The following is a 9,272-nucleotide window of genomic DNA, read 5'->3' as shown; positions in this document are numbered from 1 at the left end:
GTAATAAGCCTTTCAGATGCAAATTGCTGTTGGTGGGTCAGCATACATTTTCTGCAATAATAGGGGATATTTTGGTTCCTTAAAACCCGAGGTTATTTTTGTATGGAATGTGTGAGGACTGAAGGTTTCTTCCTTTTACTCTATGGTTTATGAATGTTGTTCAAATTCATAAAACTTGTATGCTGGGGGGGGTGAGGTGAGGAAGGTGTTTGATTTGACTGGGGCAGGGTGGGTTGGTTTGTTGGTTTTGGTGTTTTGTTGGGGTATTTTTAATGATAGCCTTCAGCTTCTAGCCATTCTTGAGTTAAGCAGCTTGAAAACGAGTTTACAATAATACACTGTATTTAAGTAGCAGCATGATACAAATATATACCAGTTGGTAAAATTATCCTGAGATGATCATGTACAAATAAAAATCTAATCTATTCTTGATTCAGGAGTCTACTGACTAAGCTTGATTCTTCGAGAAATTAAATATGGATCAGTTAATGACTTAGTCTTTCTAAGTATCAGTCTGCAAATTCATTCCCTCATTCACAGTTTTGTTTCAAAAAGTCTTAGGTGAATAGATTAATGTTGTTTGGAGTTGTTTGTTGGAGGAAGGATTTAGAGTACCTTACCCTCACAATTATTAAAATTTAGGGCCATTGTTGGATTAAACATGGCACACAAATGGAGAATGGGGGAGAGCATCTCTGATCGCAAGGGAAGTATGGGAAGTGGAGCTGGATTTTTTTTTTAAGTCTCCAGAAGACCGATTTAAGAATCATGCGCCAGTTGGAGTTAAGGTGGCATGTGGGGCAGAAGATGCAGCCTCCAGCACAGTTTGGACTACAGCTCCATGACAAATGCTTAATGGCTCCAGCATCGCCCACCTTCGATGCACCTGATAAAGCAATCATCGTCCCAGAAAGGTCCTGAGAAGCATCTGCACGAAAGCCGGCAGATGGCCCCAGAGGAAAAAGCTTGGTGCTTGCACAGAACTGGGATTCACACGCTCCTCGCCATGTGACTGTGAGCGCTGCAGCCTGTAGGTATGTGCGAATAAGGAGCCCCTTAGCGTTACAGCCTGGCTGCTCTGATCAAGTTCTTTCGTGGTAACAATCCTGGATTTAATGAACCTTTTGAATTGTGAGCCTGATTGAAATATTTCTAGGATCAGAGTTTCAAGAACTGTCCTTCATGGGAAGAAAGGAGGGGAGGTGATGTTTATATGGCTTTCCCCCCCCTTCACCTCCCTCATCTCCTTAGTAGATAGATATTTTCTTGCCTCACTAGACCTGGCTTCTATGTGAGAAAGAAAGAGAAGTCCCGTACCCAAACTATCATTTTTTCTTTTCTGCTTGTAGTTCTTTCGTTCACTGAATCTTTCCTGGGTTTTTATTTTTTTTAAAAACATCTGGAGTCTTTTTTCTTTTCCTCCTATTGGTAATTTCTGCCAGGTTTTCATTCTGACACTTCCTCTTACTTTTCTTTGATTTCCATTCTCTATTTTTGATTTATGATCCCTCTCTCTGGTGAGCCAATGAACAGAAACTGGAATCCAAGTGCATCCTGTTCTGTATATCTTGTAATATTGTTACACAGTTGTTTTCCTTTAAGTCAATGATTTATGTCTTAAGACTTCACCCTCCTTGTAAAATGCACTGAAAGCCCAATAAGTTAAAAATGCTCAAAACTCTCAGCCAAAGTTTGTCAGAAAAATACTGTGACTTTATGTAGCTGCAAGGAAGTTTTTATCTGTGGTTGGGATTTCCAGATTCTGAGTGTCTCAAGGGTGACTTAGTCATAAAAACCGTGTCAACACTGAATAATCAAACTGGCTAATTAAACCTGTGTTATCTGTGCATCAGCTGGACAGTGTATCTGTGTTCATCATGTTGAATCAGGTGTAGTTTGCAGCACACATCTGTTCTGGGTCTGTATCTTACTGCAGTTACTACCTGTTGGTTAACTACCACAGTGCATCTGGATCAGCTCCTGTGGACTCTGATACATGAGCATTTTTGGGAACCCAGGAAGCTCTCGCTCAGTGAAAGAAGCTCTCACAAGCTCTCTGGCTCCCATGCTGTTCTCCAGATAACTTTCTCAAAATGGATGCCATCACGAACCCTTAGCTTTCATTCCTTGCTTGGCAAGAGCTTTTGGAAGCTGATGTGAAGTACAGAAGGCAATTCTGGCATTATCTGTAACACTGTGAAAAGCTGGAACGCTACTGCGCTGCTCCTGTAGCTCCTCCTACAGCTCCCTCAGAGCAGCTGAATAAATGCTGTACTTGAGACTCACCTGGTGAAGGGTCTTTTCCCGGCCTGAACCATGACTTAAATGGTAGTTGCCTGCTATGTTAAGACAGGCGCAGTGACTAACAGACCTACCAAGCTGAGGCTCTGAGATGTGCATTCTTTACCATTGCAAATCCAGAAGATGAGGTTGCAGGAGTGGATGGTGATTACCCTGCGGAATGAGGTGAGGTGGAACCCTTGCCAGATTGTTGTGTGTTTGTTAAAGACATTCAGGGCAATTGGTTTGTTTAGCAGTGTGTAAGTAATGGAAGAAGTTACCTGGCAGAGAGGCAGCTGGTGGTGTTGAAACAAATCTGGGAAAATAATTGGCAGGGTGACAGACCTCTTGAAGGAGGTGGAAGCCTTGGGGGATCATGGCATACGCAGAGAGAGGGTAGTCAAATGCAGCATGACAGTTTTCTTTCAGTGCTCTAAATCTGGAAGAGCCTGATATGTCAAACCTGATCCATTCACATAGCCGTGCGAGGTAGGTAGTAGGAACAGAGCTCGGGGGAGTAAACTACAAAAGGCAGGTTTCTGAAGCGCTAAGACTGAGAAAAGCAGAAAAGCAATAGCATTTTATTTTCCAAAAATACAGCATGCAAAAAAACCAACCCCAAAGTCCCATGCTTCTAAATGCTGTTCCCAGAGGTCAACAATCTAAATATCACCCACAGTTTACCTCTTGCAAATTCAACTCAGCTGCACTAAAATTCTTCTTTGTGAACACTGGTCTCATCAAATCCCTGCAAGTGCAAGTAAACTTATACTGAATAATGAGAACTTAGGGAAAGGACAGAGGAGATGGCCTGAAACCATTTTGTGGCTCCTTTGAAAGTCAGAGCCTGCTTGACCCTGGACAAGATAAAATTAATGGGTCCAAGGTAGTTCGCAAAGTAGGTTAGGTGACAAAGGAACAGAATAGACAAAACACAGCTTTCATTTATTGCATTGGGCCTCTTCTTAAAGAAATACAGTTTCTTCTATAGTAGGAAAAATGCCTACACCGAATTATTTATATTTTTAAAATATTTATAGACACTCCAAGATGTGCATAGCATGTACTAGCATCAGCTTGTTCGACACATTTTAGTTGTCTTTTCATTATGGACTTAACAGCAGTGCTGCTAATCTGACAGCCTTGCACAGCTAAGCCTGATTCTTAAGAAACAGAAATCAAAAAGACGTCCAGGACACAGCAAGAGTAAAGCAAAGAATGAAAAAGCAGTCTGAAGGAAGAGAGCGGCTCAAATTTCATGATCCAAATATGTGAGGATTTGCTCTAATTTCTAGAAAGGATGGTGCAATTCAATATTTCATTTCATCTCAAGAAGATCAAATATATAGCCAGAATGAGAAAGGCTGTTTGTTTCAGCTCAGTCCTTCTCTCAGCATCCTGTTTCTTAGCCCAGAAAATATTTTCTTTTAAAAAGAATACAATGGTTGTGATGGATGGGAGAGCTCATGCATCTGTAAACCCGTGTGCCTGTCAGGGCTCACTCTTACACATCACTTCTCTTAATTTCTGGTTTTGTTCTTTTTTTCACATCAAAAAGGCTCTTTTTCTTTTTTTTTGTCTTTTAGCAGAAGGATGAAGTGAAAGCAAGCTTGGACAGGCAAAACCTGAGTTATTTAGAGCTTTATCTCTCAAAAATGAGTTTAAATGCCACCTCAGAAATAAGCCACCTCCTCCTCCTCACTTGAGACACCCCAGTTGTTTTAACTGTGGCTCTAGTGACAAATCCAATGTGTGTACAGTTGTAACTAATTATAAATACCACACATGTACTTCTGAAAAATCTTACCTGGGTTGTACCATGTGTCACCCAAGGCAGCTTCACCCACAGGTGAAGCCAGTTGCTCATAATGGGTTGGGTTGGAAAGAGGGACCACACATGTCTGACTCTGTTATTTTTCCTTAGCACTCCAAAAAATCCAGAATATGTGCACAGAAGAAAAAATTGTAAATCTGCAATTGAAAATACACTTTCCAGATTGGCAGCTGCTTACCGCAGTGATTTTTAATTTTTTTTTTTAAGATGTATGTGGAAGTGTTTTGATACAGGCCAGCAGGGATTAAAGGGTTAACGAGAGATAATTCATTTTCCTGTAAGACAAAATGTCATACAGGAATCAATTGCATCCAGGTTTTCTGAATATTTTTACAATGCAATAATTCTTGTAAATTAGTTGGCAAATATATCAAGGGGGTTCCAAATGAAATCACAAAAATGTATGAAATTGGCTAAGAACTATAACCATATATTTTTTCAGAGACAAGCAGATGAGAATAAACATTAGTGCATCAATAAAATAGTAGTCCGAGGAAAGTCTTAAAAGAGAATTAATTGTAGTTTCCATTAGTCCTTTTAAGACTTTCACTGGGCTACTGTATTTTGAGGCATTGATGATTTGTAAGCATTAGAGTAAATTATTTTTTAAAAAATTAGCTATAGTTTCTATTAGTGTCTTTAAGAACTTACTTTTATGCCTATCGGTAGCATACAGTGGCACAACTTCTAAAATGGCAACCTCAAAACTACAGATTTCTGTAGCCCCTAAAGTGTCCCCAAACCTGATGCTGGGACCGAGGAAGTTTCCAGGGCAGTGTCCAACCTGGGTGCGCATGTCCAGCAGCCACCAGGTGAGACAGGGGCTGGAGCGTTAGAAAACAACCTCTGTCAAAATTGCTTCTGGAGCAATGTGGCAGCACCCTCTGTCAAAAGCTGGGGAAGCCCATCTTTCCCATGCTGATGGCGAAGCTCTGGAGTCCTTTGATACTAGAGAAGGAAGGGCAAGTCTAACAAAAATCTCAGAGATCCTGATCCTGGCATTCTGGGTTCATGTGCCAAAAAAAAAGAAAAAAAAAGAAAAAAGAAAAAAACTTTTCCTTTTTTAGGTTAGTAAACACGCAGAAGGCTAGTTTTACTCCTTTTTAAATTGTCCAACAAACCCAGAAATATCCAGAAAATAGCAATTCCCTGCCTGAAGGCTTGTTTCTCACATCATATGCAGTCAACCCCTTTTTGTTGTACAACACGCTGGTGTAAAGCTAGAGCTCATCAACGTTACAAGATGTTCCTATGCAAGTGCTTGTACATGGGCAAACACATGTGACACACATGGTAAGAGGTTTCCTAATGAATGTATGTTTAAATCGCTTCTTCCCTTGGAGCAAATAATTGTCTTTGATTGCCTGGGGAGCTGAAGAGACTTGACACAGCTTTAAAATCAAAACCTCCAAAGCTAGAGGTGTTTTTAATCTCTCCTGGTAAAAGGACTATTGTTTGAAACTTGAGTTTTCTCTTTATTTAGAAAGGTAATTAGAATATCATTCTATATTCTAACTTGTAAAAATGTCTCAAGTTCAGTTCCCTTTTCTTAGCGGAAGGTGTCCTTGCAGCTTGTTGAAATTATGTTGCAGATGCAGTAGATGAGATCACGTCAGAAAAATGGAAGTTTTAGGAAAGGCCTCCCTGTAACATAGAGCATAAAAGCATACTGCAGCAAGATAATGTTTGGGGAAGATGTTCTGTCATTCACATTTTTAAACAAGGCAGAAAGATGCACCAAGTATTGTCTTCTGGCCTGCCTGCACTGCCTCAGGCATCTATCACTTCCAGGGCTGGAAAGGTAGATTCAGTTCTCACTTAAAGTTTTTTCCAAGACCTATATTCATACAGGACAGCGAGGAAACTGATACGTGTGCCACCCACCCCACAATCTTCTGGCTGTTTCTCTGGATGGCCACTAAGCCCGATTCATGAAGTCTCCTGTGTATACAGTAGCAGTCATCTATTTGCTGTTTTAATTTTTTTCTATTTAGTTTCTTATGATTTTAGAGCACTTTAGTTTTTTAATTGTAATGCTGTAGCCTTGGGATTATTTTCTATAGCAGACACACCATAGCATATATACTCTAATGTGTACATTAAAATACATCAAATGAAGAATTAGATAAAGTTCACAGCATTAGCATGTGTCTCAAGTAATAGATTTCTTTCAGTAGTTAAAATGTTTTTTAAGAGCCAAGCATTTCAAACCAACAGTGTGCGGCTGGGCAGCACCCCAAAGAGGACCTCAGCCTGGGACGGGGTTTGGGTCTGGAATCCCCACTCTGGTTCTCATCACATCCTTCCGTAAGGTCCTCTGCTGAGTTCCCCCCACGAGTTCGTACTTAGTGCCCTCGCCATTTGGTATGGAACAGTTTATTTTTTGACAACTTTGCTGTTGAAGTGTAGTAGAGACCGCAGAAGAGGGAGAGGCCACATTTATGCTGTATTTGTGTTTTAAATTCCACTTTGGTCCTACTCTGAGTAAATCTTGGCCTTCACTTTGAAATACTGTGTATTTTTTATTCAGATTTCCTTCTGTAAAAGGCCGTCAAAAGCTGAAAGATTATTGTCCCACAGTACAAGGAGGGATGCTGTTAGTCTGGCCAAGCAGCTATCAAAAATATGCAGGAAATACAACATAAATTCATTTTTCTCCAAATGTTTTCTACAGACAAGATCCCAGGCTATTAGGTTAACTCCAGGGACTATAAAGACAATAACTTGAACTGGAAGTCCCAGGACAGTAGCCAGGTTTCATGTGGTCTTCAGGGGTGGGAACAAAAAACCCTACCAAAAATAATAACTTCCATTTCACCATTGAACACAGTGAACTCCACATGTCAGCTAGATTTCAGAGTTTATTAAGAAGCAAGAGAGGTGACCTATCTGCAAGGTCATTAAATTGATGACCATTAAAAATTGATTCTTATCCAGATCCATTTGTAAAAATAATTTGCGTATTTTCAAAAATATAAATTAGTCTGTGGGGGCCTAGACTTGGAGAAAAACATGCAAGTTGCAGTATCTGTTTCTTCCTTTTCAGTCCTCAAAATGTTAAGACTGCTGAGTATTGAAAAATAAGAAAAGCTTCAGCCAACCTCCTGACCGAAATTTGAGTCTCCTTCTCAAACAGGAGCTAAACAGAGTTTCTGACCTCACAGACAGGATATACTTTTATGCCATAACATAAAGTTATAGAAAACCCTTAAAAGATTCCCCTTTGAACTTGGACTGCTATCATCAAAATTTCTTTCCTTTAGGATATCACCTATCTTCTTTCATAGACTGCAGTAGGCACCCTTCAATTAACTGGACGATTTTCTGTATGTACCTTCAGGTTTTGTCATGGTAACATTTTTTCAAGGGGGAAGAATGAAAAGCAGGTATTTTCTCTGAGCCTTTAGACATCCAGGTATTTTTTTCCCAAATATGAAGCAATATATCTTACAGAAAACTCTATAGGAGCATGGCTTTCCAATAAATTTAAATAGTAATTTAAATAAAAAAGACAAATATTTTTAATAAGTTTTCTGTTTCCACTTTCAAGCCCTGAAATACCCTTGGATAAACTTGCAGGGCACTTCTCTTCCCTAAGTCTCTTTTGGGCACCAGCATGTACTCTGAATTGATTCCTTTCCTCTAAAGAATAAACCCATCATTCTCTATTTCCTGCCACTTCAAATTCAAGCCGGATGCTGAAGGAAGAAAAATAGTGATTGGCAGAGCTTGGTAAGGGAGCCAGAAGTGAGGAGTGCCAGATCATCCAGCAGAAAAGCTCATGCGAAACAATTCCTGGTCCAAGGAAACCAGACCAAAACTCTCACTATAACATCCATCATTGATAGAAACAAAAGCTGTCGTGCTTCTGAGTGTCTTCCAACTTAAAGAAGGGACAAGCAACCAAAAGAAAAAAAAAGAGGAACCCCCAACTGTGACAGCACATGTGAACAACATCTCTTCACAAGGGAAATAAAGCACTGAATTAAAATTTATGGCTTCCCAGTAGCATTACATACCCTGGGAACAGTGAATGTTTTGTTCCTTCCCAAAATGACAAGTGTTAAGATCATAAAATCAAACTCAACTGGAGTAGCAAATTGATTCTAGACTATCTAGTTCTTCCAGGCTGTGTCATGCCGAGCGGAGTCGGTGGTTGGTTGCCTAGGGTAGCAAAATATTAGGAATAACACGGTATTTAGTGACTGTTCCTCACGAGCGTGCCTCCGAGAGGGGAGGTGTGTTCATGTGTTACTGTGCTTAGCGCAGCAGAAACCCTAGAACTGAGTCAGTCCTGAGTGTTGCCTTTCTAGCCAACTTTCCAACAGCAATGAACTAATAGCATTTCCAAAGGTTAACATTTCTGTAACTTTGCCAAATGGTAGGGTCATGCCCTGTTTTTCTGCTAATACAATTTACTTCCCTCATTTTTTTTTTTCTCATGACCTTTTCCCCACTATTTGCCACCATCCATTTTGGCCCTTTCCCATATTGCTACAGACCTCTAACATACTGCTGAAATTACCAGCTTCATATTTTTGTTTTGCTCTGTCTGTGCAAGTAACTGCTACAGAACTGCTATAGCTTTAACAAATCTGCTTAAGCCTTAGATGCTAACCATGCAACAAACAAGGTAGCCTCTTAAACTTCAGATGTGTGTAAGGTTACTCATGTGTCCAGTGTGTTCAGGGCTTAAATCTGGCTTTAATGGAATATTAACTTGTCAGCAGTAAGCACATAAGCATGTGGAGGCATTGCTCTGGTGTTTACCCTTACAATTTGGTGGCACATCGTCCCACCTTTTTTTTGTTTCAATGAGGCAATGCTGTGTTCATTCTAGAAGAATGTGTTCGTAGAAGCCTGATAAGGAGACCATCAACACTTTCACGCGACGTGCAATTACCAAATATAGGTGTTCCTGCCCTTTGCTCTGGCACCACCTGGTTGTGGCCAGAGACAGGATAATGATTTGGATGCATCACTGGTGTTACCTGATGTTGCATGTCTTTTATAAGTTTAGTAGTCCTTCAGTGTTGGAAGATATCCAACATGTGGTTCTCAGCTTCAGAAACTCTTCCCGCTGGGTCTGAAACTTTTTCTTAACAATTTTTTTCACAAGTATGGTGTTTTAATCTTTTCCCCTTGGATGCTACATGCT

Source organism: Gavia stellata, chromosome 3 (assembly GCF_030936135.1).
Source record: "Gavia stellata isolate bGavSte3 chromosome 3, bGavSte3.hap2, whole genome shotgun sequence".
Taxonomy (NCBI): domain Eukaryota; kingdom Metazoa; phylum Chordata; class Aves; order Gaviiformes; family Gaviidae; genus Gavia; species Gavia stellata.
Note: the sequence above shows the minus strand (reverse complement) of the source record.